Genomic DNA, 26,559 nt, shown 5'->3' on the forward strand with positions numbered 1-26,559 from the left:
ATTCACCATTGCCTTCACCCGCTATTCAGAAGTAATCTGCGCCGTCTTTCCCAACAGAAGACACAAGCTCAGCGACTTTCTCACCATAATCGCTGAGCTCGCATTATCATACGGGGGTTCTCATTTCTACACTTACCACAAGCTTTTCGCAGCCAAGTGTGCCATTCGGATCGCCCAGTGGAACCAGTGTCCTTATTGGGGGCCTCTAGATTCCGAACTTCACAGCAGGGTATTTTTAGGCTGTTGCAATATTTCATGCGCAGTCTGTCGTTCTTTTTCTCACTCCACTGTCATTTGCCCTTTCGTCAATCCATCCATCCCCCCTGCCCCGAACCTTCTCAGCCTAAATCCACCAGCCACGTCCCGTGCCTTATGGACACCCCTGCCACCACCACCCCCTCATTTCTCCGCCACCCTTCCTCCGCTGACACCCAGGTATGTGCCAGCTTCAACCAGGGCAGGTGCACAAGGCAGTGCTGCCGGTACATGCACATTTGCAATTTTTGTGACGACGAAAGCCTTATCTGTCCCAATCTCCAGTCCCGAATAAGTTGACCTCCTAATTAAAAAAGAATTAGAGGCGAACTACATGATTGGCCCCTTCTCCATTCCTCCCTTCAGCGTTTTCAGGTCAGCCCCATCGGCATAGCTACCAGAAAATTTTCAGGTAAAAAACAGTTAATAATCGATCTGTCGTCCCCGCAAAATTCCCTGTTTCCAAGCATTAACAGCCTCATCCCGCTCGATGAATTTTCTCTTCACTACCACGACATCGAGGTCGCCGTGCTTGGCTGGCCAAAGTCGACATCACCTCTGTCTTTAAAGTCTTGCCCATCCACCCAGATTCATCCACCTCAATTCCATTCTCCAAGCCGTTTCCCCCAGAACCCTCCAGTCTTACTCAACAGCATGGAAATGTTATAAAACATTTCACATAGCTTACAAGCTATCGTTTCCTGACTTCTCCCTGCTAGCTATTACCTCCTTTATCTCCTATCTCAACACCATCAAAAACCTCCAAGTTAGCTCCATTAAAGGATACCTTAGCGGGATCCAATTTTTTCATAAACTTTTATACTGCTCAACTTTGACCCAAATTACCAATTTCCAGACTGCCCTACTCATTAAAGGTATACAAAAAACCCACCCCACCCGCCCAGACACCCGCCAACCTATAACGCTAAAAATATTATCCAAGCGCATCTCTACCCTCCGCAAAGGCTACCAATCCATCCACACCACCCGTATGCTAGACGCCATGTTTATCCTGGCTTTCTTTGGCTTCCTCAGATGCTCTGAGCTCGCCATCATATCTAGCTTTAACCCAGCCATCCACCCAACCATCTCCGATCTAGCAGCGTTAGTCAACGAAGCCATTTCCTATTTTATTAAACAAAGCAAAACAGACCAGTCAAAGAGAGGCCATTTTGTTTACATCTTCAACCTCCAGTCGCCCATCCAGCCATTTCAAACCCTCCTAGCCTTCCTCCAGCTTAGGAAAACACAATCAAAAAACCCATCCGATCCCCTTTTTACAGACGACTCCAACCGTCCCGTCACCCGTTTCTGGTTTCAGAAGCACCTTAAGTCCATCCTACTCCTATCCGGCACCCCAGCTGATAACTTCTCCAGCCATTCTTTTCGAATTGGTGCAGCTAACAGCAGCCCAAAAAGGCTTCTCCCAGCAGTTCATCCAAACACTCGGTCGCTGGTCGTCAGAAGCCTTCAAGAGCTATATTGGATCAGACCATTCCCACATCAAAGAAGCCCTCCAGAATTTAATCAGCTAAAGCAATTATCCCAGTCCATCCCCATCCACCCGCACTATCCACACAGCCCCTCGCCAGCAATCCCACCAAGCATACCCTTTCAGTTCGGTCCTCTAACCTTTCCTTCGTATCCCGCCACAGCAATGTCTCCTGCAGTAGCCTCTATCATTTTCCCTACAGCCACCACAGTGCCACTATCTATAATTCCCCGCTAATTCAGCAACACCCTGCTGCTGTAGGAGCCTCTAGCCTTCTTCCCACAACGCTGCAGCAGCGTTTGCTCCCGCTGGAGCCTTTATCTATCACCTCCCTCTGCCGCAGCAGAGCCCGCTTCTGCAGAAGCCTCTAGCCCTCTTCCCCGCAATACAGTGCCAGCTCCTGCTGGAGCCCCTAGCCTTCTTCCCACACCGCTGCAGCAGCATCAGCTCCTGCAGGAGCTTCTAACCTTGCCTCCCACATCACACTAGCAGCTTTAGCTCCTGCAGGAGCCTCATCCACCTTTTTGTAATTCCCCACTGCTGCAGCAGTCCTCACTTCCATATGAGTTTTCCTATTCTATCTCAGCAGTACCCACAAGGGAGGAGCTCTTATCCAGCATCCCTTAAGTCCAAGCTTTTTGGGGGGCTATTTGGCTGCTGTCCTGCGATTAATTACTAGCCCTTTGGGGAGCGCTTATAGGGTTCGGGCCAGTGCTGAGCCCCGACCCCTCCCCCTGGGCAGGGGAGAGCCCCGGGCTCGGGAATGACTACCGAGCTCGAGGCCCTCCCCCGGACAGCACGCCAAATATGCACAACCTTCCACTCAGTTTATAATCTGTAAGAGGGAACTCCTGAAATGCGCAAATGATTTATGCTATGTTCCAGTTTTGAGCTTAAGTTAAATTCGCATTTTTGGATGGAAACAGAGTTATTGGTACAAACTGCTGGTTTCATCTGGCCAGTGGAGAACTGGTCCCCCGACTGAGCCTGGTTTCTCCCAAGGGTTTTTTCTCCATTTCTGTCACCTGTGGAGTTTTGGTTCCTTGCCGCTGTCACCTCTGGCTTGCTTAGTTGGGGACACTTTCCAGCGATATCGTATACTATTTGAACTGAACTGGATGATGATTTCACTGAATTCATTGATGAACTGCCTTTTACTGAAAATTTATTGTTTACAATAATGCGTTACTTACACGCTATTGTGCTTTTTTAAATACTGTGAAGTTGCTTTGACACAAACTGTATTGTTAAAAGCGCTATGTAAATAAAGGTGACTTGACATTCCCTTCAGAAACAAAATTCTGCCACTGTGTTCTCAGCGGCTCAGATGTCAGTAGTAAACGATGACTGATGTGTTCGCTGTTAAACCCAATAACTGTACCCCAAACTTGCTTAGGCAACATTCTGCTCCAGCGTTGAAATGATGGCCAACAGTTTACTTCTCACTGGGGGTGGGTCTGTGCTAAAAGCATAGAAGTGTCTATCAGCTGTCGTGGGAGTGGTCTGTCGGTGTGACCGGCATCTGAGAACGGCTCAATATGAGAAGGGGTAAATTATTTTACTAAATTAAAAGAAAACTACTGGGTGGATCTTTGTCATTCTAGGGTGGTTGTGTAAACACACTCCCAACAAACATAGTGCATGTGGCACCCGATGACCCCTTTAAGCATCACAGACTATCTGGGCAATAATTGAATGAAAACTCTTCTTATTGACATTCTTTATCATCAGATGAGGCCAACAATGATAAATGTTAAAAACAAATTTAAAAAGAAATGTTAATCTATTGAATATAATTAATTTCTTTTTTTAATGTAAAGGATAAGGTTTAATATGAACAGTCAAAAACCCTCAGTGAGGCAAAGGCTAGAACATTAGCATACTTTTTTGAAAGTTCATCCAACTTTCACAATACGCTGGAGCAAGGGAACGAGGAGATGTGGAGTTCTTCAAAATAAAATAATATTTATTAACATAATCCAAAGGGAAACCAACAAGGAACAGGATGCCAGACACAGCCCTGCTGAAAAATACTGCGGAGGAGGCACTAAATGGTGCTCTGGAGGAGAATTGTGCGTCAACTTTCATGCCGAAGGGAAAAAACTAGTTAAACAAAAGAGTTCATGAAGTGTCCAGAGCCTTTGACATACTCCAGTCAACTGTACATGACATTGTTCATCAGGTAGCAAATAAGATCATGATCATGAATTGAAGTGACTAGATTCCCAGCTGTTCACACCTTGCCAGATCTGCAGCTTTCAAAAATACTGTAGGTGGCATTGATGGCTGCCAAGTGAGAATCAAGCCACCTAGTGCAGATGCTCAGTGATACCTGAACTGCAAACTGTTTTACTCAATTCAGCTTCAAGCAGTTTGTGACCACAGAGGCAAGTCAAAAAAAAAAAAAAAACTAAACAAAGGTCTTCCAAAACAGGCTAGCGTAACAGAATGCAAACACTAAACCAAATAAATAAAAAGGACACTATCAGTGATCAGTTGTAGCGCTGGAATCCGGAGCTCCTAGGGTTTTGGGTCATCCCTCATCCAGGGCATTAAAAAATGGGTCGTGGATGGGTAAGGAGGTTCTCACATAAGGTCCTCGCCCTGTCCATCACCCAACACCCCCAAAGCATAATGTTTCCACCTCCATGTTTGACGGTGGGGATGGTGTTCTTGGAGTCATAGGCAGCATTCCTCGTTCTCCAAACACTTCTGGATTTTGGTCTCATCTGACCAAAACACTTTCACCCAGTTCTCCTCTGAATCATTCAGATGTTCATTGGCAAACTTCAGATGAGCCTGTACATGTGCTTTCTTGAACAGGGGGACATTGAGTGAAAGATAAGGTCTGGTATGTTCACAGGTATCATCATGGATATACAATTGAACTGTGGAGCAATAACCTTTGGTGAACAACAGTCGAGATGGCATTCCAAAGATCAGTTTATGACCCCTTTCTCTAACTGCCAGGTGTGGAGGGAGATGTGCCACACTGTGATTGGATCTTGGTGGAGGAACATCCGGTCGGACATCCGGCCAGGTTCAGTGATACATCCGACTGAGCCGGTCCCAGTTTGTTGACCTGCTGTCCCGTGTCGGTGGGAGGATTTCCCTCCAAGACACTAACAACAGGCGCTCTATTCCACCTGCAGAGTGCCTGTCCATCTGCCTCCGGTAAGTGAATAAATTTGATTTATAAATAGTCTACTGAACATGCAATACAGCACTTCAATGAAATTACAACTTATATATGGGTGTGTGTGTGTGTGTGTGTGTATATTACAAAAAATAATATATATATATATATATATATATATATATATTTTTTTTTTTTTTGTATAATAATGTATTATTGTATAATAATATAGTATAAGGAGTTCATGGCTGAGCCCTCCGCTGATGAATGGAGGACCATCGCAGAGGGCTTTGAGGAGAGGTGGAACTTCCCGCTCTGCTGTGGAGCACTGGACAGCAAGCACGTCCTCATAAAGGCACCACTCAACACCGGATTCCAGTTCTACAACTACAAGGGAACTTTCTCCTTAGTTCTCCTTGCTGTTGTGGACGCTGAATATTGCTTTCGTGTGATTGATGTCGGGGGATACGGGCGGACGAGTGATGGTGGGACTCTGGCCAACTCAGCCTTTGGTCAGGCACTCAGGGATGGCCCCCCTTCATCTGCCACCTGACCGTCCTCTTCCTGGTGCTGACCACAGATGACCCCTGCCCAATGTCTTTGTGGCAGATGAGGCCGTTCCCCTCCGGAAAAACCTCATGAGGCCTTTTCCTGGACACACACTTCCAAGAGAGAAACTGGTGTTTAATTGCCATCTCTCCAGAGACCGGCTGGTGGTGGAGAACGCGTTCGGGATCCTGTCCTCACAGTGGAGGATGTATTGTCGTGTGTCCTCCACAACTTCATGAGGAGATCTGCGGAGGCACCTGCTGTGAGGGGAACGGCTCAAGGGTCAGAGGACTTGCTGCAATGTCTCGGTTGGGTTGCAGCCAATAATTCTGCACGAGAGGCTCTGAGGAAGGCTCATGGAATTTCATGGCTCACTTTTCTGAGGTAGGAGCAGTCCCATGGCAACCGACCGAGTAATTGTTTTAGTATTATTTTTGTTATTTTGTTTTTTATTGTTTTTGTTTATTATAACCTGTGCTGTTTTATGTCTTTTATGTTTAGCTCTTGTAAATATGCAATATCACACATTGTTTGCCCTGAAAATAGCCTTTTTTTGCTGACATGGCAATAAATAAATAATACCATACCATACCCTTTATATATTGTAAATATTCACATTTTTTGAACCTCACTTGTAAATATTACTGTTCTTTCACCCTTAAATCTTTTTTGTTTAAGGTTATATTGTTATAATTTGTACTGTTCTCTTTATATGTTTTGCTTTCTAAGTGTATAATATAAATAAACAGCAAGCCAAACTCTGTTCAAGAGCCAGGATATGAGCGCCTTGCTCCTTTAATAGTTAAATTTGTGGTTTACACAATCACTCTGCGTCCAATGAACCGAGTAAAACTGTAAATGAAATGAAAGAAATATAGAAAATTATCTAACTGTAATATACTTATCCGTTTAACAAGTAAATGTATACAGATACATCGCTAGTTAGGAGCATTCTCAATGCAGAGTTCTAGTGCAATTTGAGATCGGCAATCACAAACAGAGTTAATTACATCACCTTTAAACTGAACATTATATTGCTTCTGCAATATAAACTGGACATATTAATGATTTAAATGAACTTACAGCCAGTGCTCTCAAAAGGATTTAGAAGAAGGATGCGGCACAAACATGTCAAGGCTCGTTGCATCACGAGCTCGCTGCCTTACGAGTTCGCTACTTCCCGTTACCTAATATGCGTCACTTGCGAAAACACGTCAAAATAAGAGTCCACACTGCCACCTAGCGGCAGGTGAAAATTAAACTTACACCGAACATTAAAGTATCACAAAAATATAAAATTGGTCAATGCAAATGTCCATCATAAATTGTAAACAGCCTCTAAAAGAGGCAGAACACTGTCTCATTGTTGCATTCGCATGAACATTGCACAAAACACTGGTCCAATCACAAATAATTTTTGACTATACTACTCTGAGTGGATTTGCAATAGGATATAATTAGAATGAATGTACAAATGTTTGCCATAAATAATATTTTTATGTAACAATATAATGTCTGATTTATTATGTTTGTGCACTTTGTTGTGCACAAAGTAAAACATCAAAACCTTTGGTCATTATATAAACAAATTCTTTATAAAAAATATCACATTATAATACAATTATATAAAATATTTACACAATAAAACTATATACACTAAACATTTAACATTATTTACATTCAGGAATAAAAAAGATCTTGCTTGGAAGGGGGAAGAGTGAGGGATTAGATAAAGGAGAGGAGAAAGGAGAGAACATCTGCTTCGTTCCCTGCAGAGATTGCTGCCTCTTTTTTTAAACTAGTTTGCAGGTTCCAAATGTTCCAAATTAAGCACAACTGTGCTGCTTTCATAAATTAATTTATGAATTTGAAATTTGACGAATTCTTTCGTCCGAGGCGGCAACCTCTGCAGGGAAGGAACCAGGCTCAAGAAAAAGAGCTCATCCTCAGAGCGTGGAGGCACTGCTCCACCTCTGATGGCTCCTCTCTGGGCCTTCGCTGAGCCCTTCTTGGTGTCACTGAAATGATAACACATTTTGTACAATGAGAATGCAGACAAGGATTAAACTCATCTATAAACCTTCAGTGTTGCATGAGGCTATTAGTTGTTAATATAACATGTATGTACACATGGTCATTATTGCCTGTACACACCTGTGGGTACAGCAGCAGGTGTGGAAGGGCTGCCAATGAAAATATTAAATATTAATACAACATTAAAAACATTGCACATTACACCAATCAAGGATTAATTATTTTCAGCTGTCGGTCTATGCTCTAAGGACCCCACTGGCACAACAAAAGTTCTGCATCCTCCAGGTCAGCGCATCGACGGTTACTGGAACGCAACTCTGTTCCCTCCCCTCTGTACGCAATCTGCATCACCAGTGGAAGACATCTCTGCTGCCGGACTGATCACCCGACCACGTGGAACGTAGCTATAAACTTACCAAACCTAGATAATATTTACTAAAATTTACATTTTATTGCCAAATTAGCAGTCTTGGCAGCTGTACTGAGGCAGAGAGGAAGAGAATACAGCGGATCATCAACACGCAAAGGATTATTGGCTGTCCTCTTCCCTCTCTGAAGGACCTATACAACTCTTGCTGCCTCAGCAGAGCTCAGAATATATATAAAAAAGTCCACTCTCACCCTGGCTCCCACCTGTTTAAACTGCAGCACTCTGGCAGGCACTACAGATGCATCAAATCACGGACAAAGATTCAAGGACACTTTCTTCTCTAGAGCTGTAATCATGCACTGACATGGACTAATTCCCTCTTCTATCGCCATGTCATTATATAGTTTATATGTACTGCAAATACTTTTACTTAGAACCAGAAGTCTACCTCATATTAGTGCAATGATTATTTTAATAAGATATTAGCTTTTTATTTATTTTTAGTTTTTCCTTTTATGTACCAAGCACCTTACGTGGAAGCTCTGCAATTTCGTTGTTTTCTGTGTAGAATGACAATAACGCATTCTGTTCTATTCTATTCTAATTTGTGTTCCATCCACTCCTCTACCCCCTTTACTCCCATGTTTGGGTCATAATAGCCAAAGGATCTAAAACTATTGTGAATAATAACTGGTACAATAGGAAAAAAAAATTGTTGAAATCGTAAAAAAATGGTCTGGAGAGGCGGAGCTTATTAACCCTTTTTTTTTTTTCAGCTGTCAGTGCAGACAGATTCAGAACGTCTGTAGCAGCAGAACAGATATTGGGAAGTTTTTGGATCCAAACATGTTGCTAAAAAAGGAAAACCTCACACAATTGCCAAGGCGCAGATCTTACCTGCTGCCAAAGACATCTGTCAGGTTATGTTTGGAGATACTTTCGCTCAGCAGATTAGTGATATGATTTCTAATGACACCGTTAGCCGCTGCATATCTGACGTGGCAAGCAACGTTAAAGAACAATTGCTAGCTAACATTATGCAAAGCCAGTACTATGCCCTACAGCTTGATGAGACAACTGATGTTGCAGGGCTAGCACAGTTGCTTTCCCATGTCATATATGTAAAAAAACGTAAAAAAAAAAACGTCTCTTCCAGAGCACACAACCGGCAAGACATAGTTTGAAGCTCTGGATGGATATATACGGGATGCAGGCATGTCATGGGATAAATGTGTTGGGATTTGCACAGGGCCTGTTCAATGACTAGGAGGGTTAGCGGTCTCGAATTTAGCCCCTTTAGCCAAGTGGACCCACTGTATGATTCATCGCAAATCTCCATCGAGTGTCTTGAGACAGTTTTAAAGCAGGCAGTGCAAATGGTCAATTTCAATAAAGCACAGCCAATGAAAGCACGCTTGTTTTCCTTGCTTTTTAAGAAATTGGGAACTGAACATGAGGAGCTCCTTTTTCACAATGGGGTTTGCTGACTCTCCAGAGGGCGGGTTTTACATCGCCTCTACGGATTGCATTCAGAGGTGAAGACATTTTTTGTTAATGTGAAGTCCGACCTTGCGCAATACCTCGATGACCCTGTGGTTAGCGAAGTTGTCATACCTTGTAGACATTTTCAACAATTTAAATTCACTGAATATATTGATGTAAGGGTGAGATGCCAACATCTTGCTTTTTTTACACAAAGTCGGTGCATTCATTGGCAAACTGCATTTTTGGCATGATCGACTGATTAATAAAAATGTGTAACCCCTTAAGCTTGTAATACTGGTACCGGTATAGGAATTGCGTCATTTTATGAAAATGTTATACATATTGTTGCACAAATATAGACACATGTAGTATCTTTTGAAACCTTACAATCTAAACTTTCAGAATCTATGCATTTATGTTACATAATGAAAGATAATAAGGTCTGAATTTGCCCTCCACAAAAAAGTCACCCCTCGTGAAGATCGACGTAGATTGGGATTGACGAGATTCAAGCTACCTTTCATGGCATTTTTTGGTCCAGACAGGTGAGGTGACTCTCACAGAACGTCTCTTAAACTTGGGCTATCTATAGATCTACAGAAGGTGGCTCCATCAGTAAAATAATCCAGGGCTTAGCAACTCTATAGGGCCAGCACCAGTTCAAAAATTCACTTTTCATATGGTTAAATCTTTTGAACCTTTTGTTCTAGAAGAATTAAATGCTGATGCTCATGCTGATCACATTCAATAGCTTACATTAAGACTCCACCCATTACAGTAGTGGCTATTTTGAAAAGTACAGTACTGTATTTTGCTACGCCTCCTTAAAACTTTGTCCAGTTCTTATGAGAACTGGCAGGATATTTTAAACAGAAATTTGATGAAAAATGGACTCATGATAATCAATATCAAATATATGATTTATTTTGGCAGAGTATCCAAAATGTAAAGCTGTAAAGGCATAACCTTATTCTGGAAAGGGGTTGGGGAACAACACCAAAATAGCATGTTTATGCTACCACTCAGAATTGGTATTTCTAGTCAAAATGTAAATAATAGATTGTTTTTAACTCACAGTAAAGTGTCATCATAGATAATGGAATGGATAATGCCCAGAACACTTTGATTTCTACAGTATATTACTTCTGTAATAGAAAACAGTAAGCTACCATTGGAATTGCAACTGACATATGAGGTCCGTCTGGTTTGTGGACAGTGTGAACTCTCATGTGCAGCATTAGATGTTCTTTACGTCTGAAGCCCTTTCCACACTGGTCACAAACGAACGGGTTTTCTCCAGTGTGAATTCTCAAATGGGTGGTACATGTTACTTTTTGTTTAAACCTCTTTCCACAGTGCAGACATACGTGAGGCTTCTCTTCATTGTGAACTCTCATATGTGCTTGAAGTATTCGTCTTTGAACAAAACTTCTTCCACACTGAGAGCAAGTGAAAGGTCTCTCTGTAGTGTGAACGCTCATGTGGTTGTTAAGGTTTCCCCTATCTAAGAAACCTTTCCCACACTGTTGGCAGGTGAACATCTCTCCGGTGTACATTCTCATGTGTCTGTTAAGGCTTGCTTTTCCAGTGAAACTCTTTCCACACTGTTGGCATGCAAAAGGCTTCTTTCCACTGTGAATTCTCATATGGTACTCAAGGTTTGCATATCTAGTGAAGCCCTTTCCACACTGTTGGCATGTGAAAGGCTTCTCTCCAGTGTGAATTCTCATATGGCATTCAAGGTTTCCATATCTAGTGAAACACTTTCCACACTGATCGCAGGAGAGGCTTCTAGCTGGTGTGGAAGTATTTTTAGTTGATGAACAACCAAGAGTTTTTTCTCCAGCTATGGCATCAAAATTTTTATACAGATTTTCACCTTCCTTTTTGTTCAGTTCTTGACTCTCCTCTTTCAGCTGCATCAGGTCTAGGATTTAAACAAATGAAATTTATCTCCAGTTTAATGGCAAAAAGCAACAGACATCAAAACATTTATATTGCGGTAAATCAGAGGGATTTTTATTTTCTCACATAGACTGTATATGTTCACAAAGTGTATGGATGCAGTTCTGGCTCTATTTACACTGCAAGGCTTAATGCATGTCTTTTGACAATATCCATTTTTTTTTTACTTTTCGGTTTGCATTTCAGACACAACTGTCATCGGATATCTGTGTTTACATTGATCCCCATCCCCAAACTTCACATTGAGTTGGACCATGATTACTTGCCAACACGGTTAAGTAAAAAGCTGTGTGTGAGACGTGAAGAAAAAAAATCGTCAGATTACACTTACTGAAAAATCGGAAATTTGAGTCGGCCAAGAAAGTTGCAATCGGTGCATCTTTAAGTTTTATGAACAAGGCTCATGATTCCATTCACAAATGAATGACTGGTAAAGTTGTGTCACATAAAAAGATGAATGTGAGGTGAATGTTTTTTATTTGCGAGTCTCATTTTATGTATTTGTGAATTTAATTCATGGTTGTGTAATGCTAAGATTTATTCGGGATCTCTTTCTGTTTATTTGTCAGTATGTTTTATTTTTGGTAATCTCTTCACATTTATTTGTGGATCATCATCTACTCATTTGGAATAATAATCTTTTTTTTCTTTTCTTTTTTTTTAGTGGAGCGCTATCATTATGAGGAAGGAATTTTTGACGTCATGCGCTGTGTGCGGTAGACCAATCACAACAGACTGGGTCATCGGACCAATCAGAGCAGAGTAGCCTCACGCCAGAAAGATATATTGCATGCATGTGAACCTGTTGTTGGGGACTCCCAAAACAAAAATTATAAACATTTCAAATATCATAATAGGGGCACTTTAATCTTTTATCTCTCTACAAACTTGTTTATATTTGCAGGTTTATTCAGCGAGCACATCATGATGGATTTTATGGTCAGATCTGTGTGCACTGTCAGAACATTTAAAAGGTTTTTACACAAAAGGTCTTTTTTTTATGTTGTAAATTTTAGTGATGTTGTTACAGATTGTTGCTAATAAAAATATAAAATTTTACATTGTTATCCCTACTCAAACTCTGTACCAAACTGTCAAATGTCCATCTGTAAATCAAATTATGTAATTTGATGTAATATTAGTAATTGCATTTTGTGAAATACAATAGTAATATTGTGATAAACAATTTCTGTCCTCTCCTCCTTGACACACGACTAGTTAATATTTATTGCTATTTATGTTCGGGTATGATAACATGTTAGTACAGTGCTTTTACAGACAACAAATATGTGAGCAAATGTGTAATCTCTCACATTTAACATTTTTATGCATGAAGCAAAAATGTTTTTTAGGGACTGTTGCATAATAAAATCATGTGTTAGGATCTTCTCAGCTGCACTTGAAGGCAGTATTAGTATTTGTCTGCTCATGTGACCTCAACATCTCTCAAATAAAACCACTTTAATAATGACACTCTTCAAAAACATATTCATTTCTGTAGAGACTGAAATTTTAATAACTATCAAATGACTGAGTTTAGCTTAGAGAATGAAAACCAACCTGTTTGTTCCTCAGTATCTTCTTGTTTGAGATTTAATATTTCTTCAATCTTAATGTCTTCATTCTCCTCTTTGATTAACGCCATCTTTATGAAAGTGTCTCGTGGATCTCAGTTGCTTCACCAGGAGTTTGTCTGTGTGTTTGGACAATCTGTTTAAGATAAAAAATAATTAATAGAAAGAAAAATAAATCCTAACTAACTAACTCCCTGTGTCTCTCAATCAGGTCCATAGGTCAGTAAGACAGTGGACTTGCAAAAGAGAGTTAAAACGCTGCTACTAATACTACTAACACTACAAACTAATAAAATAATGAATACACTACACAGAAACTTACTATTTGTCATTTATATTTGGTATTAAATAAATTGCTGATTATATTGAGCGAAATGAGATGTGCCTTTTCTGTTATTCGCACTTTACTTACATAAATAATGTTAGTTACTGTTAGAGTATTACAATGCTACATTTAGTATTAGTTAATACACTTTACATATCTTTTAAATCAAATCTATAATATAGATTTAACGGTTTATATCTAATTATATATTTCAAATCACAAACCTTCGTTGATCTGAACCACAGATGCAGGAGCACGCGCAGCCTCATGACGTCACCACCAGACCAAAATAAAAGTCCCATACGATGCATGTAAATTTACATACGTACATAGAGATATACACATTAAAAGAACAATAATAATACAGATAGTGAAATGCGTTTAAAAACATGCTGACTAATGAGATTGTGTCTAAAAGGCTAAATATTGTTTGCAAAAAAGTATTTTTCCCTTTTTCTTCCATAAACTGCTTTATTTATTTACCAGTGTTACAGCAAAAAATATTATTTAAACAAGACGTGTCAGTGAAATCACAACTTTAAAAGGGACAGATTATAAAAATGTAACTTATTGCAGTATTGAAAATGTGTGTGACGTTCAGAAATTTGGGATCAGTAAGATATTTATTTTTTAAAGACATTTCATCAAGGCTGCATTTATTTGATCAAAAAATACAGAAAAGAATGTAATATTGTGAAATATTACTATAATAAAGTTTTTCTATTTTAATACACATTAAAATATAATTTATTGCTGGGATCAAATCTGAATTTTCAGCATCATTACTCCAGCCTTTAATGTCACATGATGCTTCAGAAATCATTCTAATAAACTGATTTACAGAAAAACCCTGAATTATAGATAAGCTGATAGCCCACCATACTGCCTTTGAAGAAGTATTCTTTAAAAGCACTGTCAAACTTACTGTAGTGAACAAAGAGTGCTGGAACTTTGTAAGCTGTTTGCATCACACTGGTTCCCTCGACAAAACCCAATAGGATTTTTCCACAGACTTTAGGATTTTCGCGAAACATAAAGCCCTGTTGACACTAGCAGCGACTTCTGTCTTTTTCTGGTTTTGGAGTTCAATTGCCACAGTGGGCTCCCCAACTCCTTGGGACATGTTTCCACTTGTGCTTCGGTACTCTATAAATGGCTTAAGGAAGCCCATACCTCCAAGGTTTTACTGGACAAGCAGCTGAGCCACTTTTTCTTTCTTTTATTTTGTTTAACTCTCTTCTATCACAAAGGTTTTTCCATTTTTTTTTTTTTTTGCATTCTTCAACTAAAAAAAGGGAAAAATAATATTCACACACACAAACACAAGATAAATATTTCTGTTATTACCATTTATTGACAATTTATGAACAAATGTAATGAGACTACATAGTATGTATTGTTTATATACATTTATATATATATATATATATATATATATATATATATATGCAATGTATATAATGTATGTGTGTGTGTGTATTTATGCACTCTAAAATGTATACTGTAGCCTATATTGCACTGAATACATGAATACATATAGCTTATTGTATTAATATAAAGTTTGTTTATGTACACAGTGCATTACTCCAGTATTAATTTAATTGCATTAATTTATGTAGTATACATAATTAAATGCATTTTATACATTGTGTGAGTAGGAGTGTAAACGGTAGTGTTTCTATACAATTACATTTACATTACATTTACATTTAATCATTTAACAGACGTTTTTATCCAAAGCAAGACAAGCAAGTTACAATTCATTTTAATGCAGTTAATATTATTTTTAATATGGTACGTTTATTTGCTATCTAATCATTTATGATTTTGTCTGTTGTCATACATTTAACACATTTTGGTTTTGATTTTTTAAGATCACTGCTGGAGCTGAAAGGAGAATGATCACATGAGCACTATCGTCTTCTTTTCTATTGGCTGTCGCTCCCGAAAGTCGCTCTTCATTTTGCGTCCTTCGTTTGAAAAATATCCTATACACAAGAAAGGATGCATAAGTGTAGCCTTCGCTCTATACAATCACCCACAATCCTATGCGCGCAGCTTTGCTATCTTGTTCAAAAATACAAAATGTTGGACGTTAGCGGAGTCGGAGCGACAACATGGCAATATGCTTTCAAATGTAAGTACATTTACAAATTACTTAAAAAACATTTTTGTATTGAACAGTACAGATAAACAGCCCGCCACAAGCAACGAAACATTCATGAAGGGGCAGCATAGCAAACACTCTATGTGAACTCTATCACATCTTTAAGCTACGGCCGCCACACGGCAGAGCTGGACCGGCACGACTGCAAGCTGAGGGCGACAACAAGAAGATGAACCTTCACCCGAACAGGGACTTGAACCCTGGACCCTCAGATCCAGGCTCTTGTGTTTTGTGCGCCCCTTACTTTTTATATAAGAACACTTTCTCCACAAGCCACCCAGCAGAATCTCACTTGCCACAGGAGCTACGGGACAAAGAGTGAGCGAAGGCCAAACCACCGTCGCAAAAAGCTAAAGGCAAAAGGGGGAATGCCCGACCGTAGAAGCTGGACGTCCCCGTCGCTCAACGACAAAGGGCTGCCATGACCCGGATTCGAGCATTCTTATCTGACCGCTTAAATCTGGCACCGAGCGCCTGCGTTGGTGGTATTGTGGTGAGCATAGCTGCCTTCCAAGAAGTTGACCCGGGTTTGATTCCCGGCCAACGCACAGTTTTCGGCTGCGGTTGACCTCGAAGCAGAACTCCTTCTGTGACCTCTGTCTGCACCAAAAGCTTTTGGATGAGTCGTTCAACAGCAGCAAAGAACTAGGTCTCCTCTTTGGGGAATCTAACCCCGCTCTTCCACGTGACAGGGGGAGATACTGTCCACCATACTAACAAAGAGTTGCGCTTGCTGTTCTTCGCTCCCAGCACACGCGACTGCACCCAACTTGCCAAAACGAGCCCCTACTCCATGAAATACCAGATTGACCCGCCACGAGCTAAAGTCTCTCAATATCTTGAATGCTACACATTACAGTGGGTCATTATTTGGACCGCTTTATTTCATTTAATATTTTTTTTTGGCCTCTAATACGGGGGCATGAAAAAAGAGATGACATTACCTTGATCGGGTTTGTGAATACTGGGTGAGGGAAGGGACTTTCGTAACTTTTACTTCTCCCATTTGGAGTGAGGGGGGTGACGAAAATCATGTTGGCAGGTGTCGGCACCCTAGATTACCCTTGGTGAGCGTAGTGGTTTACGTCAGTGAGCGCACAGGTCCAAGGGCATAGAGACACATCTCGAGTTTCTTGTCATCAGCGCATAAATCTTTCGCCTTTTACTAAAGATTTCCATGGAGGGGAACCTTTGCGAGTGACCTGTATTTTTGGGGGCTCTGCTCACAGCAGAGCTACACTAGAGTGTCAAGAGCAGAGTCAATCTGGCCACCCGCCAGCGTGCAGTGGAACGAAGCACGCCTCGTCATGGTCTGTGTTTGCAGCCTTTGAGCTTCCAGCTTCGCAGCTACGAATTTCTTTAGCCAGCATGGAAAGACAGCGCTCTCTCGTCCATGACGGGAGAAAAACCCTGGACGGGCTCAAACAAAGATGGCCTTTAGCTCTTTTGGCCCTATCAGTGACTCGTGCGCTTCGAGCCTTCTTTGTTGACCCCGAAAGCCAGCCTCTGCTGCCTGCGTTGTTGGTATAGTTTAACTGGCACCGCACCCGTACGAAAAATGGAGGTGGCAGAAAGGAGCTCAGTGAACAAAAAGCCTGCCGTGACCCGGATTCGCTGCGGCCACAACGCAGAGTACTCTCCACTATACGATCACGGCGCCCCACTGGCTCACATCTGGTGGTGCCGGCCGTCCGAATTGAAAAAAAAAAGGACTAGCGGCGCTTTTTATTACTGTGGAGAGAGGGCACACAAATCCGTGCTAGGGACACGGAAGAAAAGGGCCCAGCCACTTCTCCTCAGCACCGGCAAAGAGCGTAGTCGGCAGGATTCGAACCTGCGCGGGGAGACCCCAATGGATTTCTAGTCCATCGCCTTAACCACTCGGCCACGACTACGGCGGCCCAGATGTTCTCTGTCCCGTTGTCAACCTCAAAGTTGGCTGAAAAAACAATGAACTGGCTACCGCTTTACTGAAATCGCCTAGCATAAAACTCCTAAAGGGGAAAACAGCCCACCACAAGCAACGAAACATTCATGAAGGGGCAGCATAGCAAACACTCTATGTGAACTCTATCACATCTTTAAGCGTACGCCGCCAAACGGCAGAGCTGGACCGGCACGACTGCAAGCTGAGGGCGACAACAAGAAGATGGCCCTTCGCCCGAACAGGGACTTGAACCCTGGACCCTCAGATTAAAAGTCTGATGCTCTACCGACTGAGCTATCCAGGCTCTTGTGTTTTGTGCGCCTCTTACTTTTTATATAAGAACACTTTCTCCACAAGCCGCCCAGCAGAAGCTCACTTGCCACAGGAGCTACGGGACAAAGGCCGCACGCAATTACGTCAGAGAGAGCGAAGGCCAAAGGCCTTGGAAGGCCCACCCGCCGTCGCAAAAAGCTAAAGGCAAAAGGGGGAATGCCCGACCGTAGTCGGCAGGGTTCGAACCTGCGCGGGAAGACCCCAATGGATTTCGAGTCCATCGCCTTAACCTCTCGGCCACGACTACGCCTGCATGTGGACCGCCTGCTCTCATCTCGAGGCGGGCAGCACAGGATGCCGCCGAGCTTCAGGCGCAAAATCCAACTGAAGGGTGAGTTGGCAAAAAGAAGCTGGACGTCCCCGTCGCTCAACGACAAAGGGCTGCCATGACCCGGATTCGAGCATTCTTTTCTGACCGCTTAAATCTGGCACCGAGCGCCTGCGTTGGTGGTATTGTGGTGAGCATAGCTGCCTTCCAAGAAGTTGACCCGGGTTTGATTCCCGGCCAACGCACAGTTTTCGGCTGCGGTTGACCTCGAAGCAGAACTCCTTCTGTGACCTCTGTCTGCACCAAAAGCTTTTGGATGAGTCGTTCAACAGCAGCAAAGAACTAGGTCTCCTCTTTGGGGAATCTAACCCCGGTCTTCCACGTGACAGGGGGAGATACTGTCCACCCTACTAACGAAGAGTTGCGCTTGCTGTTCTTCGCTCCCAGCACACGCGACTGCACCCAACTTGCCAAAACGAGCCCCTACTCCATGAAATACCAGATTGACCCGCCACGAGCTAAAGTCTCTCAATATCTTGAATGCTACACATTACAGTGGGTCATTATTTGGACCGCTTTATTTCATTTAATGTTTTTTTTGGCCTCTAATACGGGGGCATGAAAAAAGAGATGACATTACCTTGATCGGGTTTGTGAATACTGGGTGAGGGAAGGGACTTTCATAACTTTTACTTCTCTCATTTGGAGTGAGGGGGGTGACGAAAATCATGTTGGCAGGTGTCGGCACACTAGATTACCCTTGGTGAGCGTAGTGGTTTACCACAGTGAGCGCACAGGTCCAAGGGCATAGAGACACATCTCGAGTTTCTCGTCATCAGCGCATAAATCTTTCGCCTTTTACCAAAGATTTCCGTGGAGGGGAACCTTTGCGAGTGATCTGTATTTTTGGGGGCTCTGCTCACAGCAGAGCTACACTAGAGTGTCAAGAGCAGAGTCAATCTGGCCACCCGCCAGCGTGCAGTGGAACGAAGCGCGCCTCGTCATGGTCTGTGTTTGCAGCCTTTGCGCTTCCGGCTTCGCAGCTTCAAATTTCTTTAGCCAGCATGGAAAGACAGCGCTCTCTCGTCCATGACGCGAGAAAAACTCTGGACGGGCTCAAACAAAGATGGCTTTTAGCTCTTTTGGCCCTATCAGTGACTCGTGCGCTTCGAGCCTTGTTTGTTGACCCCGAAAGCCAGCCTCTGCTGCCTGCGTTGTTGGTATAGTTTAACTGGCACCGCACCCGTGCGAAAAATGGAGGTGGCAGAAAGGAGCTCAGTGAACAAAAAGCCTGCGTGACCCGGATTCGCTGCGGCCACAACACAGAGTACTCTCCACTATACGATCACGGCGCCCCACTGGCTCACATCTGGTGGTGCCGGCCGTCCGAATTGAAAAAAAAAGGACTAGCGGCGCTTTTTATTACTGTGGAGAGAGGGCACACAAATCCGTGCTAGGGACACGGAAGAAAAGGGCCCGGCCACTTCTCCTCAGCACCGGCGAAGAGCGTAGTCGGCAGGATTCGAACCGGCGCGGGGAGACCCCAATGGATTTCTAGTCCGTCGCCTTAACCACTCGGCCACGACTACGGCGGCCCAGACGTCCTCTGTCCCGTTGTCAACCTCAAAGTTGGCTGAAAAAACAATGAACTGGCTACCGCTTTACTGAAATCGCCTAGCATAAAACTCCTAAAGGGGAAAACAGCCCACCACAAGCAACAAAACATTCATGAAGGGGCAGCATAGCAAACACTCTATGTCAACTCTATCACATCTTTAAGCGTACGCCGCCACACGGGAGAGCTGGACCAGCACGACTGCAAGCTGAGGGCGACAACAAGAAGATGGCCCTTCGCCTGAACAGGGACAGGGACTTGAACCCTGGAGCCTCAGATTAAAAGTCTGATGCTCTACGGACTGAGCTATCCAGGCTCTTGTGTTTTGTGCGCCCCTTACTTTTTATATAAGAACACTTTCTCCACAAGCCGCCCAGCAGAAGCTCACTTGCCACAGGAGCTACGGGACAAAGGCCGCACGCAATTACGTCAGAGAGAGCGAAGGCCAAACCACCGTCGCTAAAAGCTAAAGGCAAAAGGGGAATGCCCGACCGTAGTCGGCAGGGTTCGAACCTGCGCGGGGAGACCCCAATGGATTTCAAGTCCATCGCCTTAACCTCTCGGCCACGACCACGCCTGCATGTGGACCGCCTGCTCTCGTCTCGAGGCGGGCAGCACAGGATGCCGCCGAGCTTCAGGCGCAAAATCCAACTGAAGGGTGAGTTGGCAAAAAGAAGCTGGACGTACCCGTCGCTCAACGACAAAGGGCTGCCATGACCCGGATTCGAGCATTCTTATCTGACCGCTTAAATCTGGCACCAAGCGCCTGCGTTGGTGGTATTGTGGTCAGCATAGCTGCCTTCCAAGAAGTTGACCCGCGTTCGATTCCTGGCCAACGCACAGTTTTTGGCTGCGGTTGACCTCGAAGCAGAACTCCTTCTGTGACCTCTGTCTGCACCAAAAGCTTTTGGATGAGTCGTTCAACAGCAGCAAAGAACTAGGTCTCCTCGTTGGGGAATCTAACCCCGGTCTTCCACGTGACAGGGGGAGATACTGTCCACCATACTAACGAAGAGTTGCGCTTGCTGTTCTTCGCTCCCAGCACACGCGACTGCACCCAACTTGCCAAAACGAGCCCCTACTCCATGAAATACCAGATTGACCCGCCACGTGCTAAAGTCTCTCAATATCTTGAATGCTACACATTACAGTGGGTCATTATTTGGACCGCTTTATTTCATTTAATATTTTTTTGGCCTCTAATACGGGGGCATGAAAAAAGAGATGACATTACCTTGATCGGGTTTGTGAATACTGGGTGAGGGAAGGGACTTTCATAACTTTTACTTCTCCCATTTGGAGTGAGGGGGGTGACGAAAATCATGTTGGCAGGTGTCGGCAACCTAGATTACCCTTGGTGAGCGTAGTGGTTTACCACAGTGAGCGCACAGGTCCAAGGGCATAGAGACACATCTCGAGTTTCTCGTCATCAGCGCATAAATCTTTCGCCTTTTATTAAAGATTTCCGTGGAGGGGAACCTTTGCGAGTGACCTGTATTTTTGGGGGCTCTGCTCACAGCAGAGCTACACTAGAGTGTCAAGAGCAGAGTCAATCTGACCACCCGCCAGCGTGCAGTGGAACGAAGCGCGCCTCGTAATACCAGCATAATACCCAATCAAGATAAAACAGTGTTATACGCTCTTGTTCTCCCAGGAGATGGTTCAAACAAACGTACTCGGTTACTAACGTAACCTCGGTTCTCTCAGAGAGGGAACGAGTACTGCGTAAGTATCTTACGCTCGAGGAAAATCCTTTCCGCGAGATATATTGAAGCCAAAGAATTATCCTTAATTTTGTATTATTTGTATATACATATAACCCAATAGGATTTTTCCACAGACTTTAGGATTTTCGCGAAACATAAAGTCCTGTTGACACTAGCAGCGACTTCTGTCTTTTTCTGGTTTTGGAGTTCAATTGCCACAGTGGGCTCCCCAACTCCTTGGGACATGTTTCCACTTGTGCTTCGGTACTCTATAAATGGCTTAAGGAAGCCCATACCTCCAAGGTTTTACTGGACAAGCAGCTGAGCCACTTTTTCTTTCTTTTATTTTGTTTAACTCTCTTCTATATATATCACAAAGGTTTTTCCATTTTTTTTTGCATTCTTCAACTAAAAAAAGGGAAAAATAATATTCACACACACACAAACACAAGATAAATATTTCTGTTATTACCATTTATTGACAATTTTTGAACAAATGTAATGAGACTACATAGTATGTATTGTTTATATACATTTATATACATATACAGTATATGCAATGTATATAATGTATGTGTGTGTGTATTTATGCACTCTAAAATGTATACTGTATCCTATATTGCACTGAATACATGAATACATATAGCTTATTGTATTAATATAAAGTTTGTTTATGTACACAGTGCATTACTCCAGTATTAATTTAATTGCATTAATATATGTAGTATACATAATTAAATGCATTTTATACATTGTGTGAGTAGGAGTGTAAACGGTAGTGTTTCTATACAATTACATTTACATTACATTTACATTTAGGCTCAATCCCAATTCTACCCCTTACCCCTACACTTAGCCCTACCCCTCCGTTTGGCGCGTTCACGTGAAGGGGTAGGGGTGTCTCATTTCTCTTTTGGTTGGAGGGGTAGGGGTAAGGGGAAGGGCCAGATAGCCCTCCAAACGAAAATTTTTCAGGACCTCACTTCAAACGAAGGGCTAAGAGAAATTTTCAACATGGCTGCTCACTCGAGCAAGCAGACTCGTAAATATAAGTAATTTTTGCCTTTAATAAGGATTTTGATGACAATGTTTCATTATATGTATATTACCTTCAATCTTGTGTTTGTGTTTATGGTGTTGTTTTGTAAATAAACGTTTTCAAAAAAATCGCTAAAGTTTGCTAGCAGACAGCACTGATTGCACGATATTACAAAATATATTTTCATGTCATATACACTTGACTGCATGTTAGAAACATAAAAAAGACCAGTGGCACGGCAATTTGCAACAGTGGTGTAGTGGAGGGTGTACGCAGGAGCACGGTGTATACACACTTCCACTTTTTAAATCCCCTCTGATGCGCAATATTCAGTAGTGTCCTGCATTCGCCAAAATCATGGCAGTCCACCACATCCATTTTTACGATCAGAAATTTCTTAAACCAGTGAACCCCTGTAAACATTTTAGTCCAATGATCCAGAAAACGAACGCGTTCAAATAGAAAGTTGAAAACGAAATTCACAAATGAAGCATATATACTTCTCCCGGCACCACTACACTGGTTAGCAATTTGCCGCGCATGTGATAACGCATTGTTTGTTTTGCTTACGGCCACATGTGAATGAACGGTGCGTACACCGTACATTTGTACTTTTTGCAACAGGACAACATTTTGACATCTTGGAATGAGTGATAAACATCTGCGCATGTCCTCTGACGTAACATTAGGAACTAGCGACAACGTATGATGACGTATAACAGTGTTGTAGTGGTGTCCCATTTCTTAGGGGAAATATTTTAGCCCTTCCCCTTTACACTTTGTTTCAAGGGACAAGGGGAAGGGGCGAGGGGTAGGTGAAGGGGTAGAAAATAGAATTGGGATTGGGCCTTAATCATTTAACAGACGTTTTTATCCAAAGCAAGACAAGCAAGTTACAATTCATTTTAATGCAGTTAATATTATTTTTAATATGGTACGTTTATTTGCTATCTAATCATTTATGATTTTGTCTGTTGTCATACATTTAACACATTTTGGTTTTGATTTTTTAAGATCACTGCTGGAGCTGAAAGGAGAATGATCACATGAGCACTATCGTCTTCTTTTCTATTGGCTGTCGCTCCTGAAAGTCGCTCTTCATTTTGCGTCCTTCGTTTGAAAAATATCCTATACACAAGAAAGGATGCATAAGTGTAGCCTTCGCTCTTTACAATCACCCACAATCCTATGCGCACAGCTTTATTTAGGTATCTTATCGGAGTCGGAGCGCCAACGTGGCAATATGCTTTCAAATGTAAGTACATTTACAAATTACTTAAAAAACATTTTTGTATTAAACAGTACAGATTACTGTCAGTATTTTGTCCTGTCCTGTTCTGTTTTCCCAATGTTTTTCCCCTTCTGTTTCTAGTCCATATGGTTTAGTCCTTGTCTCCCCCTTTTGGTTTGTTCTTAGTTGGTTCAGTCTATGCCCATATTTGTATTTCCCCCTCGTCATCTCGTTTGTAACCACGCCTTGTTTTCTGTGTATTTTAGTCTGTGTCTGATCACTCCCAGCTGTCCGTCATTAACGTTACATGTTCTCAATTCTTGCTCCTGGTTTTGATTTGTTTGTTTGTAATTTCAGTATTTTTGTTAAATAAACTTTATATTACATTTAATCCGGTTCTCCTCCTCCATCTCCACTCCTCAACCCGCCTGACTATGACAATTACTACCGTATTGGTATTACAAATTACGTTATTGATGGCTAACTGAACTGGACCATCATGTCATTTCACAATTGTTAGCCTTCACCGGCATTTCTTTTGTAAATTACTAACTTAGTTAAGTTGTCCAAAGTAATTTAACGTTAATATTATACCATTCACAGCGTTATTCATAGCTTTCTCGTCTTTTTTAACAGGGACCAAGGAACAAACGGAGGCGGTCATTTGTCTCCGTGTAGAAAAAAAACAGCTGTTTACCGGGGAGAGAGACACCGCGGCGAACGGATATCGGTGAGAAGTAAATTATTTAATGTTCAGAAGTGATAGCTGTGTAATCTTCTTTTTATTTCTCCCCGTCATTCACATATAGGCTTATTTTGGAGAAGATGGGGCTCGAAGGGAGGGTTTCCCACGCCCAGGCCAAAAAAAAGTGGGACAATTTAAAAACCAAGTACAAGGTGGGAGACAAGTATGGAAATAATTGTTTATCCACATTTTAATGTAACTTGTGATTTTTGAAGTAAGCCTTGAATGTTAATCTGACAGACTTGGGCCTGCTTCCGGTAAGTATATGCAGTGTAGTGTACAATAGTACTAATACACTACCATTCAAAAGTTTGGGGTCAGTGAGAATTTCATTTATATTTTTTTGGAGGAAAGAAATCAATACTGTACAAAACAAATGCTGTTCTTTTGAACTTCCTATTAATCAAAGAATCCTGGGGGGGGGGGGGAAACTGTACAACTGACAGACAAACAACTGTTTTCAACATTGATAATCATAATGTTTCTTGAGCATCAAATCCTCACATTATACTGATTTGTGAAGGATCATGTGACACTGAAGACTGGTGATGCTGAAAATTCAGCTTTGATCACAGGAATAAATTACACTTTACTGTATATTCACATAGAAAACAGCTGATTTACACTGAAATAACAATTAACCCTTAAAGACCTAGAACATTTTTGGGGCACCTGAGGCACCTGTATATTTCTTTGTTTTTTCAGACCTATTCTAGCAGTCAGCATCAATTGTCATATATCATTATAAACATAAGAACTTGAACTTTATGTCTAGCTAATTTAAAATTACAAATTTCCTTTTGTTTTCTCTAAAAATTAGTGAATTTCCAGAATTTTAGGAAAAAACGCTACCAACAATTGGGTGTTTTTTACTGTGTACTCAAACAAAAACTTCTGAAGTTTGGATTTTTTTCTTTAAAAATTTGTATTTAGGTGTTTTACACTTCCAAATAAAATTTTGTCTATATATAACATTCCCCAAGCAAGTTATAGCCAATTATTACAATATTATTTAGGCGCTTTTCAGTGAAAAACAGGCCCATTTCGTTTATTGACAATATAGACCTGTCCAAAAACGTTTCAGGAGTAAAGTCATCGCAGAAACAGTGTTAAATAATAGCAAAACACAGTAAAAATAATTTACTTTTTCAGATAAATATATTCTTAATCCAAAAGATGAACAATAAACACAAATAGTGTAGAAAGTAGCACAAGAAAAATTGCACAAATTGTCTTGTGCAACAAAAAAATAAACAATCCAAATTATTCACAAACTACACACAAAATGAGAGAGAAATATACAGAGTGCAACCGAAAAAATAGTACAAATAATCTTTAAAAACTATATAATAATTAGTCACATAATATGACAACCAAATAGATGGATCCGCTGGCTGTAGTCTGCGTCGGAATCTATTTTACCGGGACATCGCCTAGTGACCGAAAACCCACATTCCAGTGCTTTATCCGATATCTACTGCTGTTTCATCCTTGTTTTTGGTTTGTTTTACGTCAAAGGGCTCTGTCGTGAGTATTTCTGTACATTTTCAAAGAATGCTGTCATGCAAATGTGTTATTTTGCGTTTGTTTTCATGCACGCAAGACGCACTTTGCTTTCACTTTGCGTCTGTTCAGATCTGCAAAGAAACATACTAATCGGTGGTTCAAAAGACCAAAACCTATGTTTATTGGTTGAATAGATGACAGTTTGAACCAATCGGGGCACAGGGGTGGGACTAAGCATCAACAATCGTTCCTGTTTGGCTCAGAGGACCAAAACGTATTGATTTCATCTGACGAATCAGTGCTAAGGAAATGTGATGACGTAATCACGCTTACCACGGAGCCTCTGAATATCCAAATGAGACAAATGCGATATCACTGAAAAGAGTAGACTCTGTACTTTACGATACTTTTTAAAGCATTCAAATTGGATTAGCGGTTCAAAAGTTATTAAACATTTAAGAACAATAGTTATTTTTAGCCGCCGGCGGCTGTCTCGGTCTTTGAGGGTTAATACTATAACTATGATTTTTGAAGTATTTTTAATCAAATAAGCGCAGCCATGGTTATCAGAAGAGAATTCTTTTAAAAACATTTAAAATCGTACTGACCCCAAAACGTTTGAACGGTAGTGTAAAGCATCACAACTTTTTGGTCTTCACTGTTTAGGAATGTAAGTGTCCTGTCACAGGTCAAGGGACAGAGGATGGCAAGGCGACAGCAGGAAATTGCCTTTTTTTTTTCTGCTGAACACAAAAGAAGATATTTTGAAAAATGTCTGGAACCAAACAGTTGATGGACCCCATGGACTTCAATAGTATTTTTCTTCCTACTATGCAA

At 41.7% G+C, this 26,559-nt stretch overlaps 7 non-coding genes across 7 annotated transcripts; 3 read left to right on the forward strand and 4 right to left on the reverse strand.

The window, feature by feature from the left end:
• Positions 1–16,473: 16,473 nt before the first annotated feature.
• Positions 16,474–16,588, forward strand: LOC141291096 (U5 spliceosomal RNA). The gene has a single exon (XR_012340278.1). It is a non-coding gene; the product is annotated as a U5 spliceosomal RNA (small nuclear RNA).
• Positions 16,589–17,165: 577 nt separating this feature from the next.
• trnas-aga (transfer RNA serine (anticodon AGA)) lies at positions 17,166–17,247 on the reverse strand. Its single transcript has one exon. It is a non-coding gene; the product is annotated as a tRNA-Ser (tRNA).
• A 263-nt stretch (positions 17,248–17,510) lies between these two features.
• trnak-uuu (transfer RNA lysine (anticodon UUU)) lies at positions 17,511–17,583 on the reverse strand. Its single transcript has one exon. It is a non-coding gene; the product is annotated as a tRNA-Lys (tRNA).
• A 194-nt stretch (positions 17,584–17,777) lies between these two features.
• trnas-cga (transfer RNA serine (anticodon CGA)) lies at positions 17,778–17,859 on the reverse strand. The gene has a single exon. It is a non-coding gene; the product is annotated as a tRNA-Ser (tRNA).
• An 838-nt stretch (positions 17,860–18,697) lies between these two features.
• On the forward strand, positions 18,698–18,812 carry LOC141289014 (U5 spliceosomal RNA). The gene has a single exon (XR_012339786.1). It is a non-coding gene; the product is annotated as a U5 spliceosomal RNA (small nuclear RNA).
• A 1,175-nt stretch (positions 18,813–19,987) lies between these two features.
• trnas-uga (transfer RNA serine (anticodon UGA)) lies at positions 19,988–20,069 on the reverse strand. The gene has a single exon. It is a non-coding gene; the product is annotated as a tRNA-Ser (tRNA).
• Positions 20,070–20,906: 837 nt separating this feature from the next.
• Positions 20,907–21,021, forward strand: LOC141291062 (U5 spliceosomal RNA). The gene has a single exon (XR_012340273.1). It is a non-coding gene; the product is annotated as a U5 spliceosomal RNA (small nuclear RNA).
• The last annotated feature ends 5,538 nt before the right edge of the window (positions 21,022–26,559 follow it).

This window comes from Garra rufa, chromosome 1 (assembly GCF_049309525.1).
Source record: "Garra rufa chromosome 1, GarRuf1.0, whole genome shotgun sequence".
NCBI classification, from domain to species: Eukaryota; Metazoa; Chordata; class Actinopteri; order Cypriniformes; family Cyprinidae; genus Garra; species Garra rufa.